This window comes from Pongo pygmaeus, chromosome X (assembly GCF_028885625.2).
Source record: "Pongo pygmaeus isolate AG05252 chromosome X, NHGRI_mPonPyg2-v2.0_pri, whole genome shotgun sequence".
Taxonomy (NCBI): Eukaryota; Metazoa; Chordata; class Mammalia; order Primates; family Hominidae; genus Pongo; species Pongo pygmaeus.
The window spans coordinates 149,232,501-149,254,548 of record NC_072396.2 but is presented as its reverse complement, the minus strand read 5'-3'; positions in this window follow the sequence as shown (position 1 = coordinate 149,254,548).

Here is a 22,048-nt window from a genome sequence, read left to right as displayed (position 1 = left end):
CATTAGGTTAAATAGAATTAAATTAGAAAAGGTTTACCTAGTGGCCACATACTTGGTGGAGGAACACACTGGTTAGTGACTGACAAGGTAAATTGTGACAGTAAGGATATGCAAGCTCAGATAAAATGAAAATGAAAACAGGTAAACCAAATGATAATAACTATGTTTTATAATGGGGCTTGGGCTATGAAGAGCCTTCCTTTGTTGATTAGCCACCAACAATCACAGCACTCAGTTAAATAAATTTCTGGAAACACTAAAGGGAGGGTGATTCTCAATTAGAGGTTCTCAACTAATCCCATTTTAGGCACATTGTTTTCTCACAGGATCAACTAATTCTTCTGAGGCTTCTCGCTGTCCCATAGCCTGCAACTGGGCCACAAAGAGGCCCAACAATTTTCCAATATGTGTACATATAAAATCCTGACAGATGGGAAAATAGAAATAAATATATCGTTTTGGAATGGAAAAGACATATTTACAAGTATCCTTAAGCCATAGAAGTGACTGGAGGAAAAAGTGGAATGGTTAAAAAAAGAAAAATTTAAAAGAAAGTCCTAGATACATATATTCAAATTACAGAAAGCAAATGAGAAAAGAATGAGCAAACAGGTTCTGAAAAAAAAAAAGTGAAAGGATCATGTGAGAAGAATGTTTCAGAAATGTTCACATTTTAGAGATACTGGAAAGACCATATGGTATAGACTCTGTTCATATATTCGTCCATGAGGAAGACAAAATATTCAAAACAGAATTTTAGTGAGGTCAAGATATAAACAAATCTAAATTATCCCAGAGGCAAGATGATATAGCTGTCAAGATCGGTTTACCTGCCTAGTATCAAATCACATCAAAACTGGATGTAAATAGAGACTATATTATAAATGACTGTTGCAATTGAGAGAAAACTCCAGTGTCAGGATCTGCAAGTGTATCAAAATTAAACAGAGAAAGGCATTTCTTTTGTAGGGAGTGGTAATAGGGCTCATAAAAACTTTGTAGAGGGGAGCCAGTGCTGGGAGTGGGCAGTTTGGCAAAATCAGAGTGCTTCAACAAGAAATATCTCTCTCATAAGACATTATACACCTTGGAGCTTGCTTACATGTGAGGTGGATTAAGGCGAGGAGACAGACCTAACTATGATTAGGTCAAGCCATGTCAGATGATAAGTAATGAGAAGTTGTGAGCACTTGGTAACCAGTAACTTGTGTAAACACTAATGTGTGTGCTGTAACCAGAAGCATCCAATGGTAAATCTATTCTGAGCAGGATACTTGGGCTGACCACTCTGCTTTCAACACAGATTGTTATTTCATTCAGCAAAAAAAAATTTTTTTTTTTTTTTTTTTTTTGAGACAGAGTCTTACTCTGTTGCCCAGGCTGGAGTGCAGTGGCGTGATCTCAGCTCACTGCAAGCTCCGCCTCCCAGGTTCACGCCATTCTCCTGCCTCAGCATCCCGAGTAGCTGGGACTACAGGCGCCCGCCACCATGCCTGGCTAATTTTTTGTATTTTTAGTAGAGACGGGGTTTCACCGTGTTAGCCAGGATGGTCTCGATCTCCTGACCTCGTGATCCGCCCGCCTCGGCCTCCCAAAGTGCTGGGATTGCAGGCGTGAGCCACCATGCCCAGCCAACAAATATTTTTTTTGAACCTGTTCTACATGGAAAGCTGTGTCTTCTTTGTTTTTCTGTTCTAATCCACCTATAGAAATTGAGATTAAGTGACCAAATAAAATGCACAAATGGTAAGAGCATTAGTTTACATGAAGGCCAAATTCTTTATGTTTCAGATAACAAAAAAGAGGTCTAGCAACAGTGAAGTGACTCACCCACGGTCACCCAACAAAAGCAGAACCAGGATACACATTTGATTAAACTTCTATAAAACTATCAAGATCATTGAGAATGAATACCCTTTTCCTTAAATAATGTATTTGTGCATGATTCTATATTTATATTTCATTTATCATTGCTTATACATTTTATTTCAATATTGTTTGAAAATGCAAAGCCAATCTCTCACCTTGTAGCATATATACCCACTAGAAAAAAAATGATGCTTTTTTTCAATACAGAAAATTTCACTAGAGAAAATAGCCATAAATCCATGGAAATAGCAGAACATTAAATTATCCTAAGATCAGAGTTATACTTTTGTTTTAAATTAGTCCTAATAGAACAGAATCAGAAAATAGTTTGCTGTTAACTGTCAATTTAACAAGATGGTTCTACATAATAAATACTACTCAGTATAACCTAGGTGGTCCTGCTTAGAGGAATTTTTTTATATTAATATTTTTCAGAGGATGCTGCAGAACTCAGTTTCCACATCTGTAATCGAAAGTGAACAGAAAGTAGTAATGAGCAAGATAAAGTGATAAATTAGGCAGAAAAATAATGAAACATAAAATGAGACATTGACTGTAATTAAACATATTGTTTCTTATGCCTATTGAAATGAAAAACAGAATTCAACAAATTATAACACATTTTTGTATAACATGAAATATAGGAAAATATATAATAAATGTAGTATGTCACTGAAATCTGCCACTACTATGGTCTCTTGTTTATCTTTTTTTTTTAAATTTTCATAACCTTAGCAACCATTTATTTATAGACCTTCTAATGATATTACACTGCATTATACGTATTGTGATCTAGATGTTGAGACTGAGTGAATATAAGGTAGCTATTTCGAAGATATATGAATGTATCAAATGCAACCTCATCTTCTCTTTAAAGCAGGAACAATTGCCTGGAGATAACATAATGACATTTTGCTAACCACAGGCAATAAATAATAAAATAGAAATCAAAATGGAATAATAAAATATACCATTTTAATGATCAAACATGTATTATTCCTAATGCATGCCACATATTGCAGATTTAAATTAATGCTTTTTATAACTGCATTTTAAAAATAAGGAGATGTGTTTCAAATTTGCAAAGTAGATTGTTACATTTTATTCTCGTTTTATTGCATTCTGCTACTATCACTGCTAAAACTTAGCAGGGTTAAAACAGAAAACTATAAACATTCCCTTTGATTCAAGAATCTTTGGCAAACACTAATATACATGCATATGTGTAAGCATACATTTATATACATAGAAGGTTTTATTTGAAAGGAATAGAAATTAATTTTATGAGCACAAAATAAGCATTTTAAATGATTTAACCATCTTAATAATTTAAAGGTTTAAAGTATATTTCTAAATAGATAGCATCTTATGTGTTTTTGAGGGAGCTGAACAACTGAGCACCAGACAGTAAAAATAATAATAATAATAATAATAAAGCCTTTTAGAAACACAGGGTTTGGGTTTGAGTTCTTGCTTCTAAATGGCTCCAGACAAATACCTTAATCTCTCCGAACCTCACTTCACTTAATTGGAAAATGGAATTGACACCTGCTGTTATAATAAGAATCCAACAAACTAATGTGTTAAATGATGCTTTGTAAACTCTAGGAATCTATACGAATAAGAAATGATTCAACTTTTCTAGATACCTTCTCCACATACCTCTCAATGGACTTATTAGATAGTAAGGCCTACAGGAAAGAATGTGGTCCTAGGTATGCAACTATGATGCTATCATTTTTATTTTATAGTTCCAAATGGTCTCAGTTTCCTGACCCCTTAATGTATCCTAGAAGATAATGTAGACTAAAGTGCTTAGTTTTTGAATCCAGACCTCTGGGTTGGAATCCCAGTGATATGATTTGGCTGTGTCCCAACCCAAATCTCATCTTGAATTGTAACTCCATTAATCCCCACATGTCATGGGAAGGACCGGGTAGGAGGTAAGCGAATCATGGCTGTGGTTACCCCATGCTGCTGTTCTCATTATGGTGAGTGAGTTCTCACGAGATCTGATGGTTTTATAAGAGGCTTTTCCCTTTTTGCTTGGCACTTCTCCTTCCTGTCATCATGTGATGAAGGTTGTGTTTGCTTCCCCTTCTGCTGTGATTTTAAGTTTCCTGAGGCCTCCCCAGCCATGCTGAACTGTGATCAATTAAACCTCTCTCTTTTATAAATTATCCAGTCTTGGGTATGTCTTTATTTGCAGGGTGAGGATGAACTAATACACCCAGCTACTGTCACATGACTGTGATTTTAGGTATGTCACTTCATCTTTTTGACTTTCAAGTTCCTTAATAATATGGTGAAAAATGGTACCTACTTTCCAGAGTTGTTTGACGATTGCATGAGAGATTGTTTCTCAGCTTCTAACACCATACCTGGCCCATAGCAGGCATTCAGCAAGAGGTGTTCAGTGTTATCATTATTAGTTATTGTCCGCCATTGCAATTGTGCTTCCGTCTTCATTTGGCAAGATTCAAGACCTGAGCATTTTTCCTGATCTGTGTTTGTAACAAATACTGCTTAATGTAAGCAAAGATGAATCTTCTCAGAAGAATCTGTTTTGACATTAATATTGATCAGAAGATACTGAAAGAATTCACACTTTCTAAATCTGGTAGAGCTTTTTCTGCATTAGATCTTTTTTTCTTGGGCTGCCAGTTATAATAAGGAAATTTCTTCACATCTCAGTGATTAATATTGCAAATAGATGTTACGCCAGTGAATATATAAATAAATGTATATATAAACATATATACATTTTATGTAAATGTATCTATAAATATAAAATGTATATACAAATAAATAAACTTTACCTTGTTTAAAGGTAAAGTTTTCAAGCAACCACTAAATGAATATATATTTGTACAATAATGTAGTAACATCCTCAACTAATATTAACCTATTCCTTACTAGCTGACTGAGTACAATAAGCTTAGTCGTGGGCATGTCCTGGGCAGACATTAATGATTGCTTATGCACTTGGTTCAGCCATAAAGCACAATGTAACTTGCGATAGTAGAAATTTGCATTATAGACTCTCTGTTCTCTAAGTATCTGCTAGTTTATCTAAATGAGAGTTAAAAAAATGTAGCATTCATTCTTTTGGGTAGCATTGATTTGGAAGCCATTTGAATTGTGAACTGTATTTATTTCATCCTCTGTCTCCACTTACTGTTAGCAATGGTTTCATCCCCAAATCAGTGCAGACCACTCCTAGATATATTTATATCTATTACACAAACTTAAAAATTATGGGGCAAAACATGTATTTTGAATAGATAATGATGACTGATGAGAACCATAAAAATAAAATGAAAGAAAGGGAGATAGAAAATTCTGGAATAAAAATATTCTAAACTGGGTGGTCAGTGAAGGCCGCACTCACACAGTGACTTTTGAACACAAACCTGCAAGATGTAAAAGCATGATCTATGCAGATGTCTGAAGCAAAGGGATTCCAGGAAGAGGAGATCACAATTACAAACATCCTGGGGTAGAAGTGTGCCTGTTGTGCTTGAGAGGAAGAAAGAACCATGAAAACAATAGGGGATAGGAAAGTAAAAGAAGTGGCTCATAGGCCTTGCATACAGATGATTATTTCAACAAGGCATATATGAGATTTTCATGGAAACAAAACAGTAAACAATTCTTTATATTTTTCTACTTTTTACTTTTTAAATATTTTTATTATCTTAAAATTTTTGTGGGTATATAGCAGGTGCATACATTTATTTATGAATACATGAACACATCATAAAGAATGGGGTATCTATTCATCAACTCAAACATTTATTCTTTGAGTTACAAATAGTCCAATTACATTATTTAAGTTACTTTAAAATATACGATCAAGTTATTATTTACTATAGTCACCCTATTGTGCTATCAAATAGTAGGTCCTATTCATTTTTCTATGTTTTTATAACCAGTAACTATCCCCACCTCCCCCACAAAACCCCACTAACAATAAAAGTTTCTGGTAACCATCCTTTTACTCTCTATTACCAGGAGTTCAATTGTTTTGATTTTTAAATCCCACAAATAAGTGAGAACATGCGATGTGTGTCTCTCTGTTCCTGGCTTATTTCACGTAACATGATGATCTCCACTTCCATCCATGTTGTTGCAAATGACTGGATCTCATTCAATTTTATGGCTGAATAGAACATCATCATGTATGTGTACCATATTTTCATAATCCATTCACCTGTTAATGGACCCTTAGGTTGCTTCAAAATCTTAGCTATTGTAAACAGTGCTGCAACAAACATTGGAGTACAGATATCTCTTTGATATACTAGTTTCCTTTCTTTTGGGTATATATCCATCAGTTGTAGCAGGACGAGCCGTAGACAAAACCTCTCAGACACCGAGTTGTAGAAGGAAGGGCTTTATTCAGCTGGCAGCATCGGCAAGCTACTGCCTTAAAATCTGAGCTCCCGGAATGAGCAATTCCTGTCCCTTTTAAGGGCTCACAACTCTAAGGATTTCACATGAAAGGCTCGTGATTGATTTGAGCAAGTGAGGGGTACATGACAGGGTCTGCATGCACCGGTGGTCAGAGAGAAACAGAATAGGGCAGGGAGTTTCACAGTGTTCTTCTATACAATGTCTAGAATCTATGAATAACATCGGTTTTTAAGTTATGAGTTGATTTTTAACTACTGGGTTTAGGCCAGGCAGGCCCAGGCCAGGTTTCGGGCCTGGTGCCAGGCTGCCTGTCTTTGGTTTTACTTCCTTATTGTTTTTTTTAAAACAGGTACTGAGTATAAAACAATATAAAACAATATGAGAGGGTCTCTCTCTTTCCTCACAGTAAGACTGCTGGATCATATGGTAGCTCAATTTTTAGATTTTTGAGGAACCTCCAAACTGTTCTCCATAGAGGCTGAACTAACTTACATTCCCACCAACAGTGTACAAGTGTTGCCTCTTCTCTGCATCCTCACCAGTATTTTTTATTGCCTGTCTTTTGGATATAAGCCACCTTAAATAGGGTGAGATAATATCTCACTGTAATTTTGATTTTCATTTCTCCAATGATTAGTGATGTTAAACATTTTTATATACCTGTTTTCCATTTGTATGTCTTGTTTTGAGAAAGGTCTATTCAAATATTTTGTCCATTTTAGATTGAATTATTAGATTTATTTTCATATAGAGTTGTTTGAGCTCGTTATATATTCTGTGTATTAATTTCTTGCCAGAGGGGTAGCTTGAAAATGTTTTCTCCCATTTTGTGGGTTGTCTCTTCACTTTGTTGATTTCACCGTTAGCTGTGCAGAAGCTTTTTAACTTGATGAGATTACATTTGTCCATGTTTGCTTTGATTGCCCATGCTAGTGGGGTGTTGCTCAAGACGTGTTCACCCAGGCCAATATCCTGGTGATTTTCCCCAAAGTTTTCTTGCAGTAGTTTCATAGTATGTGGTATCAGGTTTAAGTATTTAGTCAATTTTTTTTTTTTAAATTTGAGACAGGATCTCATTCTGTTGCCCAGGCTGGAGTGCAGTGGGGTGATCTCAGCTCACTGCAACCTCCACCTCCCAGGTTCAAGTGATTCTCCCACCTCAGTCTTCTGAGTAGCTGAGACTACACGCACGTACCATGAGGCCCAGCTACTTTTTAATCCATTTTGATTTAATTTTTGTACATGGTAAGAGATAGGGTTCGAGTTTCATTCTTTTGCATATAAATGTTCAGTTCTCCCAGCACCTCCATTTACTGAAGAGACTGTCTTTTTCCCAGTATATGTTCTTGGCATCTTTGTAATAAATGACTTCACTGTACATGTGTGCATTTGTTTCTGAGTTCTCTATTCTGTACCATAGGTCTACGTGTCTATTTTTATGCAGTACCAGGCTGTTTTGATTACTATGTCTCTGTAATATAATTTGAAGTCAGGTAATGCGATTCCTCCGGTTTTGTTCTTTTTGCCTTGGATAGCGTTGATTATTCTGGGTCTTCTATGAAGAATGGTAATGGTATTTTGATGGAGATTTCATGCATTGAATGTGTAGATTCCTTTGGGTAATATGGACATTTTTAACATTATTGATTCTTCCAATCCATTAGCATAGAATATTTTTCCATTTTTTTGTGTCCTCTTTAATTTTCTTTGTTTCCATCAGAGAGATATTTCACATCTTTGGTTAATTTCTAGGTATTTAATTTTCTGTATGGCTATTATAAATTGGATTACTCCTTTCATTTCTTCTTCACATTGTTCACTGCTGGCATATAGAAATGCTAGTGATTTATGTATGTTGAGTTAGTATCCCACAACTTAACTCAATTTGTTTATAAGTTTTAAGAGTTTTCTTGTGGAGTTTTAGGTTTTTCCAAATATAATATCATATCATCTGCAATGAGTTCTCATGAGATCTGGTTGTTTAAATGTGTGTAGCAACACCCCCTCACTCTGTCTTCCTCCTGCTCCAGCCATATAGGATGTACCAGCTTTCCCTTCATCTTCAGCAATGATTGTAAGTTTCCAGAGGCCTCCTCTGCCATGCTTCTTGTCCAGCCTGTGGAACTGTGAGGCAATTAAACTGCTTTTCTTTATAAATTACCCAGTCTCGGGTAGCTCTTTATAGCAATGTGAAAACAGACTAATATACTTTTATATCATTCTTTTGTCTGAATGCTCTAGCTAGGACTTCCAGTACTAGGTTGAAAAACAGTGGTGAAAATGGGCATTGTTGTCATCTTCCAGACCTTAGAGAAAAGACTTGCAGTTTTTTATTCCAATCACTATGATACTAGCTGTGAGTCTGTCATATATGGTTTTGATTATGTTGCGTATGTTCCTTCTATACCTAGGTTTTTGAGCATTTATATCATAAATGGATGTTAAATTTAATCTGATACTCTTTCAGCATCAATTGATATGATATATTGCATTGACTTATTTGCATATATTAAACCATCCTTGCATCTCAGGGATAAATTCCTCTTTGTCTTGATGAATAAAGTTACTAAAGTATTGTTGAATTTGGTTTGCTAGTGTTTGGTTCAGGATTTTGGCATCAATATTCATCAGAGATGTTGGCCTGTAGGTTTCTATCTTTGATGTGTCTTTGTCTGGTTTTAGTGTCAGGGTAATCCTGGCCTTGTAGAATGAGTTTGTTTTTTTTTTTGAATTATTTTTTGAATTGTTTTTTGAATTGTTTCAGTAGGACTGGTATTAGTTCTTCTTTAAATGTTTGGTAAAATTCAGTAGTGAAGACATTAGGTCCCAGGTTTCTCTTTACTGTAAGATGTTTACTTATGGCTTTGATCTTGTTACTTGTCATTGGTCTGTTCACGTTTTGCATTTCTTTCTGTTTCTATCGTGGCAGGTTGTCTATACCTAGGAATTTGTCCATTTATTCTAGATTTTCCAATGTATTCATGTATACTCAGAGTAGTCACTAATAATCCTATAATTTCTGCATATCAGCTGTATTGTCTCATTTTTCATTTCTGATTTTAGTTATTCAGATCTTCTCTTTTTTTCTTAGTCTGGTTAAAGGTATGTCAATTTTGTTTTTCTTGTCAAAAAGGTAACTGTTTGGTTTTTGTATCTTTCATGTTTTCTCATTTCTGTTTTATTTATTTGTGCTCTGATATTTACATCTTTTGTCTACTAATATTGGCTTTGATTTGTTCTTGCTTTTCCATTTCTTTAAGGTACATTTTTAGATTGTTTATTTGAAGGTTCTGCCCCTTTTTTGATGTAGGAACTTATGGCTATAACCTTCTCTCTGAGTACTGTTTTTGCTGTATCCCATAGGTTATGAGGTGTTGTGTTTTCATTATCTTTAGTTTCAAAAAATTTTTCAGTTTTCTTCTCAATTTCTTCATTTACCCACTAGTCATTCAGGAGCATATTGTTTAATTTTCATGTGTTTGTATAGTTTCTAAAATTCTTCCTGTTGTTAATTTCAAGTTTTATTCCACTGTGGTCAGAGAAGATACTTGATATTATTTTAACTTTTTCCTATGTTTTAAGACTTGTTTTGTGACCTAACATACGGTCTATTCTTGAGAATGGTCTTTGGACTAAGAAAACGAATGTGTATTCTGTAACTCTTGGATAAAATGTTCTCTAAATATCTACTAGATCCATTTGATATACAGTGCAGATTAAGACTGATTTTGTTGTTTTTCTGTCTGGAAATATGCCAGATGTTGAAACTTAGCTGTTGAAGTCTTCATATATTATTGTATTGGGGCCTATCTCCCTCTTTAGTTCTAATATTTCCTTTGTATATCTGGATGCTCTGGTATTGAGTGCATATATAATTAAATTTTTTATTTTCTCTGCTGAATTGACACTTATGTCATTATAGAGTAACCTTTGTCTCTTCATATAGTTTTTTTTCTTCAAATCTGTTACATCTAATATAAGTATAATGACTCGTGTTCTTTTTTGTTTTCCATTGGCATGGAATGTATTTTTCCACCCTGTTATTTTCAGTCTCATTCCTGTCTTCGTCCTGTGAAAATAATTTTATCTGGTGATGCGATTTAGTTTCTTGCTTTTTATTTATTGTGTATCCGTTGTTTGTTTTTTGATTTGAAGTTCCCATGAGGCGTGCAAATATTAACTTATAACCCATTATTTTAACCTGATAACAACTTAATGCCTTTTGTGTAAACAAAAAGCAAGCAAAAGGAAAACTAATAAACCTCACGCTAACTTCATCCCCCTGCTATTTTACCTTTTGCCATTACTATTTATAAGTAAATTTACTGACTGTGTTTTGAAATGTTTTTGTAGTAATTATATTCGATTAGTTCATCATTTAATCTTTCTATTTAGTGTAAGAGTAGTTTACACATCACAGTTACAGTGATAAAATATTCTGGTTTTCTGTGTACTCACTATTACCATTAAGTTTTGTACCCTCAGGTGATCATTTATTGCTCATTAATGTCCTTTTCTTTCTGTTTGGTGTACTATCTTTAGCATTTCTTGTAGGATGGTTCTGGTATTAATGAAATCCCTCACCTTTTGTTTACCTGGGAAAGTAGTTCTCCTTCATGTTTGAGGGATATTTTCAGCAGGTATGCTATTCCAAGGTAATCATTTTTTTTCTTCAGCACTTCAAATTTGTTATGCCACTCTCTCTTGGCCTGTAAGGTTCCCACTTAAAATTCTTCTGCTACATGTATTGGAGCTTGATTGTATGTTATTTGTTTCTTTTCTCTTGCTGATTTTAGGATCCTTACTTTGCCTTGACCTTTGAGTTTGATTATAAAATGCCTTGAGTTAGTCTTCTTTGGGTTAAATCTGCTTGGTGTTCTATAACTTTCTTCTTTGATATTGACATATTTCTCTAGGTTTGGAAAGTTCTTTGCTATTATTTATTTGAATAAACTTTCTACCTCTGTCTCTTTCTGTACCTCCTTTTTAAGGCCAATAACTATTAGATTTGTCCTTTGAGGCTGTTTTCTAAATCCTGGACGCATGCTTCATTGTTTGTTATTGTTTTGTTTTCTTTTGTCTCCTCTGACTGTGTATTTTCAAATAGCCTGTCCTCAAGCTCACTGATTCTTTCTTTTGCTGGATTCATTCTGCTGTTAAAGAGCTCTGATACATTCTTCAGTATGCCAGTTGCTTTTTTGCAGAATTTATGCTTGATTCTTTTGCATTTTAATCTCTTTCATAAATTAATCTAATACAATCTTGAATTTCTTTTATGTGTTATCTCAAATATTGTTGAGTTTTCTCAGGACAGTTATTTTGAATTCTGTGTCTAGAAGGTCACATACCTCTGTTTCTCCAGGATTGGTCCCTGGTGCCTTATTTAGTTCATTTAAGATTATGTTTTCCTGGATGGTGTAGATGCTATTAGATGTTGTTCACTGTCTGGGCATTGAAGAGTTAGGTCATTATTGTTGTCTTCACTCTCTGGCCTTTTTGTAGCCATTCTTCTTTGGAAGGTTTCCAGTTATTTGAAAGGACTTAAGTGTTGTAATCTAAGCTATTTCTGCTTTAAGGGACACCCAAAATCCTGCGGTTCTTGCAGACTCGTAAAGGTACCACTTTGATGGTCTTTGACAAAATCTGGGAGAATTCTCTGGATTACCAGGCAGAATTTCTTATTCTCTTTTATTACTTTCTGACAAATATAGTCTTTTTTTTTCTGTTCTGAGCCACCTAAGGCTGAAGGTGGAGTAATCAAGTACCCCTGTTGCCACCCACCACTACGACTGTGCTGGGCAAGATCTGAAACAAGCACAGCACTGAGTGTAAGCCAAGTTGTGCTGTAACCACTCCCTCACTACTCCATATATTTGCTCAAGGCCCTGGGGCTCTTCAGTCAGTGGGTAGCAAATCCAGCCGGACATATGTTCCTCCCATCAGGGTGATGAGGTCTCCCGGGCCTTGGATGGGTCCAGAAGTTACATCTGGGAGACAGAGAGTAGAGTCAAAAACCTTAGAAGTCTACCTGGTATTCTCTGGTATTGCAGCTGAACTGGCACTCATCACAGGATGCAGTTTTTCCCATTCATTCTTCCCCTTTTCAAAGGCACAGGAGTTTCACCCCATAGCCACTGCCACCCTTGACCATGAGGAGTACTACCAGACTACACCAATGTTCCTTTAAGGCCTAAAGTCTCTTAAGTCAGCTTGTGGTGAATGTTACTTGGCCTGGGACTCACCCTTTAGGACAGTGGGATCCCTTCTTGCCAAATGTAGGTCCAGAATACCATCCATAGTTAAGTCCTAGAATCGGGGACCCCAAGAGCCTGCTTAGTACTATAACCCCTCTGGCGGTGTTGGTACCTCAGGTTCAAGAAAAAGTCTTCTTTACTTTTCCTTCTCCTTTGCTCAAGCACAAGTTTTGTCCCATAGACACCACAGCTGGTATTGTGCCGAGTCTCACCTGAAGCCAGCAAATCTCAGAAGCTCACCAAGGCCCTTGATGTAGTACCTGGGTATCACTGATCATTATTCAGGACCACAAGGCTCTTCAGTTCACAGATGATGAATGCTTCCAGCACTATATTCTTTTCTTCAAGGAAGTGAGTCTTTTCTTGGCCCAGGGTGTGTCTAGGAATGTTGTCTGGGAGCTAGGGCCTGGAACAGGGGCCTCTTTTATCTGACCAGTTCCCTATTCTGCTATGGCTGGCTGTTGTCCAAAATGCAAAAAAAAAAAAAAAAAAAAAAGCCTTCCCACTCTTCCCTCTTTACTCCTCAGACAGATGACAGTGGTCTCTGTTGGAGCCATGAGCTGTGCAGTATGGGTTTGGGGGAGGAGTGATGCCAGCATTCTCTTGGCTGCACCAGCTGGTTTGTCAGTATGTAACTCACTGCAACCCCTATCCCAGGCCACTGGGTCTAGTTCAGCCCTAGGACTCACCTACTAGTTCCAGTCCTTATTGCCTAGGCTGCCTTTCGAGTTTACTTAGAGACCAAGAACAACTTGGGCCCTTCGTGGCGATGTTTGTTGTCACCCTAGTTGGGGCCCCTGGAATGGGTGAACTCCTCTGGCTGAAACCTCTTTAAATGCTCCATCTGTGGATGGGCCTCAGCTGTTTGTTCTGGTTTTCCTTTCTGCTCTAACAGGACAACACTGAGTTTGTAACCTCACAATTGCTGTGTTCTTTCTATCCCAGTGCCTAGAGATGCTCTCAGCACCATGCTGTGGCTGCTGGGTGTGGGGGAGGGGCAGTATTGGTGATTCAGGACTGTTTTTATCTATCTCTTCAGTGCCTCTTTTAGCCATATGAAGTTAAAACCAGGTACTGTGGGTGCTCACCTGATTTTTGGTTCTCATGGAAGTGTTTTTTCCTACATAGATAGTTGTTAACTTGGTGATTTTTTAGGGGGGTGGGGTGATTGGTGGAGCTTTCCATTCTGCCATTTTGCTCCACCTCCCTCCATGATAGCTTCTAAACCAGGAATGTACTGATGGAAGCATGCCTCACAGTGATTCAGTAAAATCTTTTACCATGCTGATTTGTCTCCGTGGAAATTTTTCAGTTCCTCTAGAGGAATAAAAGTTACTGTGAATAAGACCTAGTATTGCTGGCACAACAGGGTGACTATAGTCAAAAATATAACTTAATAGTACAGCTTGAAATAACTAAAAGAGTAGAATTGGATTGTTGGTAATACATAGGATAAATGCAAGATACTTCATGTACCTTGATGTGATTATCACGTATTGCACATTGCACACCTGTATCAAAATATCTCATGTAACCTATAAATATGTACACTTACTATTTACTCATAAAAGCTAGAAATTAAAATTTAAGAATAAGTTATCATAATTGACAATATATATTTTTTCCTTGCAAAGAATAGAAAATTTACTATGTAGTAATAAGATCTATTAGGAACTGCTATTTCTAGCCAATGTGCTGGTACGTGGGTTTTCTTAGAGACTTGCATCTGAGAGTTTATTGAGCAACTAAATTCACTTTTTTTTTTCACTAGTTGCTGGCTTCTCTCATATAACTGATTCTTTTTATCCCACTAAACATTAAAAAATTTACATAGCACATGGTATGTTTTAAAAATAAGTCACTTGTCCTACACCTTTTCTTGATTTCTAAGGTCTACTCTTAGAAATGTTCTTTTAAAAGATTTAAATATCTTTCACATGTTAAAATCTCTAAAATCTTTTTCACCTTTAAAATTGTTGACTACTGTAGGAAATACACATATGAAAATCAAAAAATTGGCTATCTTCTGAAATATTTTATGAGTAATTATTTTAATGTGATATCTCCCTAATGAGTTATATTTCTAAATAGTTATATTTAATAAGCTGTTTTTATTACTGCATTCTACATCATTATAATTTAACTCCAAAATCTATATTTATTTGTCTGTTGTTTCCTGTTCGTTTCATTTTTATGCTTTAGACTTTTGGCTTATCAGAGACTATGTTTGCGTCAATGTTTATGTAAACAGTAGGGGTTTTACAAACTACAGGATGCGAAGAGAGGAAGTTACCCTTCAAATTGAACAATCCAAGAATTATTTAAAAGATGTTTCCCTTGTAAGTGCAGCAACATAATGTTACAATTAGAATTGAGCCACATCAATGTGTATTCCAATTGTGAACCCAAAAAGGTGACAATGTAATGAGATGTGACAGCATGTAGAAAGGTGAAAACTCATTAACAAGCCAGGTTCTGCTTTAAAAATTTGATTAGCATTTTTGTGTTATGTAAGAAGGTTGCTTTGCATTTCAAGAGGAGAGCAGCAGTTATGTGGCATTTAAATCTATTCTGAATTAAAAATGATCAGTTTTTAAAAATTATAGAAAATTCTTATGCAAATGAAATGTAATCAAGCCATGCTTCAGACTCATTATGCATGATTGATATGCACTGTAATTTGCTTACTAATTCAAGGAGCAGAGGAATTCCAATTATCATATTGTTTATGCAGTGCTGTGACACGCTGGAAGTGATATTAAATTGATTAGGATAAATGGTAAAAACCAACAAGATATGTCCTTATCCAACTTGACATTTATTTTATATAAAATGGTGAGAATTGAGAATTTCTTACTATCCTGAAAACCTCAGCTTCTTCATAAAGGTTAAAATTTTTCTGAGGCTCTTAAAGATATTAAAATCAAAAAGATAAGAGATAACACTCTTTTAAAATGCCTTCAGCGGAAAACATTGCTTTTTGACCTAAAAGTTTGTTTATTTGTGACCTGTGATTAGATATATCCGTAATATATTTCTTTAGTGAGTTCATGTCTAATCATGAGAATACTTGATAATAAAATTGCAAATTGGGCTCAGCTTGAAAACTTTGAAGTCAGTATGCTCAAATTTTTCACAGCATCTAGAGTTTTAACAATTCTTAAGTATATCATAACCTACAAAATCTACACAGATCCAATTCTTGGTCTGACTTTAGGATTTTGACAATGCTGATTGGTTTGGGATAAAAATCAAATTGATATGTTAAAAGTATTTTTCTTATTTTTTTTTATGTTTTAAGATGACAGGCTTTATGATGCTCATTTTCATACTGCTTGCAAATTGACCTGACTTTGAAATCTATGAAGGTTAATATGCTCAAACTTCTCACAACTTTCAGAGCTTAAAAAGAAAGTAGCTTTTAGTGAATATATATGTGTATATATATATATATATATACACATATATATTCACTAAATATATATATATATACAGATATATTCACTAAATATATATATATATATAAATGTGTGGAGTCAGAAAAGTTTAGCGTGGTGTGGTAATCTGAAAATCAGGGTGTCTTAAATTCAGCACTCTTCACGTTTTGCTCCAGATTTTTCTTTGCTGTGGGGGAGTGACTTAACACATTGTGCGATACAGAGCAGACTCTCTAGTTTTGATCCAATTGATGTAAGTAACAGTACTCTTCCTAGTTGTGAGAATCAGAAATGTCTCCAGACGGGGTGGGAGGCAGAAACACCTAGGCTGAGATCAACTACGATGGAGAGAGAATACTGGTGGGAGGGAGGGAGGAGGAAATTAAACAGTTCAGACAGAGCATGAAAGGAGGGAGATTGCAAGAATGAAAGAGAAGAGAGAGGTTGCATGATAGATGGATAATACAAGAGGAGGGGAAAGAAGGAGAGAGCATGATAGAGAAAGGTTTGGAATTGAGGAAGAGTGCATACCAGAGGAAATAGAAGGGTAGGATATCTAAAGAAAGGAAGGAGAATGCAGGATGAAGGAAGAATACGGGATAGTGAGAGAGAACAGGAGGAGGGAGATTACAAGAAAGAAAGAAAAGCAGTGAGAGAGCATGCAAGGAGCAGGAAACAGCTGAAGGAGTAAAGTTTCAGGTTTTTTAATTACCTTCACAAATGTTTATTAGTGGCCTGCTAGGCACTAAACACTGCTCTAGGCAGTGTGGATAACAAACAGGACATATTTCTTCTGTCACAGAGCCTGAATTGAAGTGAGAGAAGACAAACAAGTGTATGTCATGTTATGGTACTTTATATGAATAAAAATAAAGACAGGGAAGGGGATTCTAGTCAATATTGGATAGTCAAGGAAGGCCTCTCTGAGATGAAGTGATCTTTGATCCAGGACCTGAAAAGAGCGAAGGGATGAGCTTCAGAACATAGAAGAAAAGCAACATTCCCAACATAGCAGAAAGTAAGTGCAAAGGCACCATGGCAGGAGCAGTTTAAGAAGAGCAAGAAGGCCGCGATGGTTGAGGCGGTAAGCAAGGTAGAGTGTTGTTTGGTAAAAGATGGAGTCAGATAAGTCAAGAAGAGCCTTGTAAAGCATGATGTCTCTTTTGGCCTTTCAAGAGTGAGAGTGGAAGCCAGTTGGAAGGTTTTGAGCAGAGGAGTGGCATTGTGATATACCTCCTGCCTTAGTTGTTTTAAATGTCAGTGATATCGAAGTCACCTAGGGTATCACTAAAACACTTATTCTTAGATTCAACCTCAGATCTATGAAAACAGATGATCTGAGGTGGGGTTTGATAATCTGCACTATTTAATAAGGTATGTTAGGTGACTTTGATGTTGATGGGTGAGGAACATACTTTAAGAAACACTACGTTGGATAAATCTGTCTGGACACTATATAGAAAATAGGGAAAAGACAAAAGCAGGGAGAGAGGTTGGAAGGCTATTGCACTATGCTGTGTGAGAAGTGGTGGTGGCCTAAATTGGGGAGGTTGTAGATGTTCCTCATCTTGGCATTATACTTGTTTTTTTCTGAACTCATGTCTGCATCTCTAAAATGCACAATATAAGACCCTTGCATACTTTAAAGATTAGAAATGTGCATAAAATATGAGAAAACATAAATTGAGAATTTAATCAAATTTAGTAAAATATGTGATCTATAGGCTGAGTCCTGCCTCCCTCCAGTCTGACTTTGGCATCTGATTTAGGTAGCATATACCCTCATACGCCATTCTTAAACACAGGTAATCACTGTTCTGTCCACTCTTCTACCCACACTCATAGGAGGCATCATCTTGAAAGATAAAACCATTTCAAACAAGAAATATTTTTTTTTCCTTATGTGCGTATGTATGCAACTTCTAATTCGATTTCAGGCTACAAAGGTATTCAACATAATGACTGAATGGGCAAGCAGGATTTTCATCCTCACCTCAACACATATTGCACTTACTACTAATTCATAACATTTGACTATGGTATAGTGGTTTTCAATCTATAAATTGCTTTTGCCTGCATTATACTACACTCACAGTGGCTTCTCTAGCTATTAAAAATCTCTCCTTCTGGCAAGTGAATGGACTTCAGCGAAGTTAGGTGATTTGTATAAGATCAAGTATCTCAGATGTGGTAGAGCCATAAACAGAATTTCAAATTTTCTGATCTCATTAGACCATGCTGCAATGTGTGTGTGTGTGTGTGTGTGTATGTGTGTGTGCGCGCAGGCATGCGCGCGTGCATGTGTGCATGCATATGTAAAAATATATGTGCGTATTTTGTTCTGTAGTTGAGCAGCAGTTAAATGTTTTCTTTTTTAGTTTTTTTTCTCTCTCACAAATATCTACAAACATTTAGATTGGGTTATTCTTTATCTTTAAAATAATTGTATCTATTTGTTTAAAAAAATGACAAACTGGTCAAAGAAATAATACAGTAATTATCTGTGTACATTCCACCTAGTTGAAGAAATAAATATTACCATATAATTAAAGCCTTTTCTATGCTGTCCTCTATCCCATATTCTTCTCTGCCCTTACAGACTATGCTGCATTTTTAGGGCACACAGATTTTTACATGAGCATTTTTCTCAAATATTAGCAGTTTATTTTGTATCTCAGAAAAAATACATGTATTTATGTATGTGTGTATGTGCATGTATACCTACATATGAATATAAATGTATGCTTATTTAATGTTTCATAAATTGATTTACCACATGCTAAATATAAATCAATAGTAACAAATTGCATTTCTATAGCAAATTACATTTATAAAGTTCTTTGAAATATGTTGTCACATTTCACATTTATTAATTGACACTTATGCCTTTGTCCTCTGAACCTGCAAGTTTCTGAAAGTCGAATAGATATTCCTGTGTGAGCCTAATTAGTGCAAGTTAATAACTTTATTTTTTATTTATTTTTTTCTTTTTTGAGACAGGGTTTCGCTCCTTTTTGAGACAGTTTCACTCTTGTTGCCCAGGCTGGAGCGCAATGGTGCGATCTCAGCTCACCGCAACCTCTGCCTCCCAGGATCAAGTGATTCTCCTGCCTCAGCCTCTCGAGTATCTGGGATTACAGGCATGCACCACCACGCCTGGCTAATTTTTTGTATTTTTAGTAGAGATGAGGTTTTTCCATGTTGGTCAGGCTGGTCTCAAACTCCCGACCTCAGGTTATCTACCCGCCTCGGCCTCCCAAAGTGTTGGGATTACAGAGGTGAGCCACCACGCCCGGCCGCAAGTTAACTACTTTATATATTCCCATATTCTAACCTCTGTACATCTACCAGCAAATAATGCTTCAGTATTTTTATTTCTATATAGGCATTATTATGAAGCAATAGGGTATTTTTTTCTGTTTTGAGTTGTAATCAAATGCACCATCTATATGAATAAATACATTTTAGTTTACTACCCATTATTACATACAAAAGTTGACATATATTTGGCTAAGAGCAGCATCTCCAGTTTTGTGCAACCTTGAAATTCTTTATTGAGAGTTCTTATTAATCAGATTTTCTTCTATGGTTCTTTTCCTATTTCCGGTTACACAGAGCTGGATGAATTATTTCCCTCTCTTTTATTCCTTTGGTTTTTCAGAGCCACATTTTGCTCTGGAAAGGGAAAGAAAGTCCATTGATTTTCTTCGTCAGACTTAGAATGAGTACGAGAATTTTCTACGCTGTATTTCAGGCCATTATTTGCATCTCCCAAAGTCATTTTTCGTCTTTAACGTGTTTTTTTCCCCCTTTGGAATAACACAGCTGCTGGCAGAATGTAGAAGAAACTGAGGAATAGCTGAATTAGAGGACAACTAAACTTTACCCTTGACCAGATGATATGTGTTAAGCAATGTAAAAAAAATGACTGGAATAGAGTTGTAGCCTCAGGCTAGTACAGGGAGGAAAGTGAGCTAACCTTGTTTTATAAGCAAAATTCTGTGGGCCTAAATAAATACTTCACTTTTGAGAGTGTTGGGGATAACGACAAATCCTGGATGAAAACATGTGTATAATATGTTTTCATTGCCTGGATTTGTTATGTTACTGAATTCAACTTATTATTTTTACAAGAAATTGTTATATTCATTAATCTCAAGGAGATGGATTTGTTAGTTAAGGAATACAAAACTGATGAAAGGAATAATTCAGCAATGACTTGGGTACACATCACCACCTAGCTGAATAAATAAAAAATATTACTGTACAGCTAAACCCTTCATTTCTGCCTTTGGAAATATGAAGCTCTTTCATTTGAACTAAATTAACTCTCTCAAGCTCTTGGGGCTATTTGATTGTGCCACAGTTCGCATGCTACTTGGAAAGGTGGTGTTTGATGTTCTACAGTCACCACAATTACAAATTAACTAGAGGGTCTTTAAGTGGAGGGTAAGGAGCTGTATTTCAAATCCAGGCTGCTATAGATTATGTACTTCCAAACTTGTACTTCATGAACTTGTACAGCAAATTACGTGTCAAATTTCAAATTGACTTTTCTACTTCACGTTAAATATTGAACTAAGAGCTAGCTGACATATCAACTTATATATCTCATTATTAGATCCCCAGAAGGGGTAAAAGGTAAGTTTACCACACAATATCAAAAAGAATATTAAGAGAAATTACAAATGAAACCAGATGTCACTTCCTGATAACAAAGATGCAGTTTTTTTTCTCATGATAGCGTCTTCTAACCTAGAGTAATTTTGGCATCATAACACAACAGAGTAATTGACAATATAGATGTATAGTAATTCTGCATGAAATTGCACTTGCTTAGACTGACAAAAAAGAGACTAGTGTAAATTGTAATTTAGCTGACTACTTACAACCAAAAGCAAAAATAAACATGTAATTCCTGAAAACGAGGGATGGTTTATGAAAGAACATTTTCTGGTTTAGAAAAAAGCCTTCATAAAATTTGAGAAGGTTTTGTTTTTAAAACATTACTTACTAATTACATTTAAACATAAAAATAACTCTCTTAAAGTTTTCTCTCAATCTGCTCCATGCTCTTGCATATACAATATTTAATTAGATGATTCATTAAGTTTATGAATGTTTTCAACTAATGTTGAATATAACTTATTAAATTTGAATTTTAGATGACAGTGTAATAACCTCTTTTGGAGTCACCCTGCTTAGGCTGGCTGTGACTGCAGACATTTTTATATTTTGCCTGTGCAAGTAGAAGTGCACTCACACATTGAATAACTGAACAGCTTTCCTCCTCTGTATTCGCTACCTGCCGTCAACCCAGGTGTAACTTATCGACTTATCTTTCATTTGGCATGTTGCCCAGTAATTCACACATAGGAAGATATTCAACAAATGCTAAGTGATAAAAATATTCCTGTCCGAGCAGCCAGTGTTGTAAAATGGAATAATTGTAGAATTTTTAAAAAGTCAAGTGTCCCATTTAAAGTTAATATTGTTATGTGTGTATTTGATCCTGTCGTTACGATGCTAGCTGGTGATTTTGCCCATTAGTTGATGCAGTTTCTTCATAGTGTTGATGGTCTTTACAATTTGGTATGTTTTTGCAGTGGCTGGTACCAGTTTTTCCTTTCCATGTTTAGTGCTTCCTTCAGGAGCTCCTGTAAGGCAGGCCTGGTGGTGAAAAAATATCTCAGCATTTGCTTGTCTGTAAAGGATATTATTTCTCTGTCGCTTATGAAGCTTAGCTTGGCTGGGTATGAAATTCTGGGTTGAAAATTCTTTAAGAATGTTGAATATTGGCCCCCACTCTATTCTGGCTTGTAGGGTTTCTGCAGAGAGATCCACTATTAGTCTGATGGGCTTCCGTTTGTGGGTAACCCGACCTTTCTCTCTGGCCACCCTTAATATGTTTTCCTTCATTTCAACCTTGGTGAATCTGACAATTATGTGTCTTGGGGTTGCTCGTCTCGAGGACTATCTTTGTGGTGTTCTCTATATTTCCTGAATTTGAATGTTGGCCTGTCTTGCTAGGTTGGGGAAGTTCTATATAATATCCTTAAAAGTGTTTTCCAA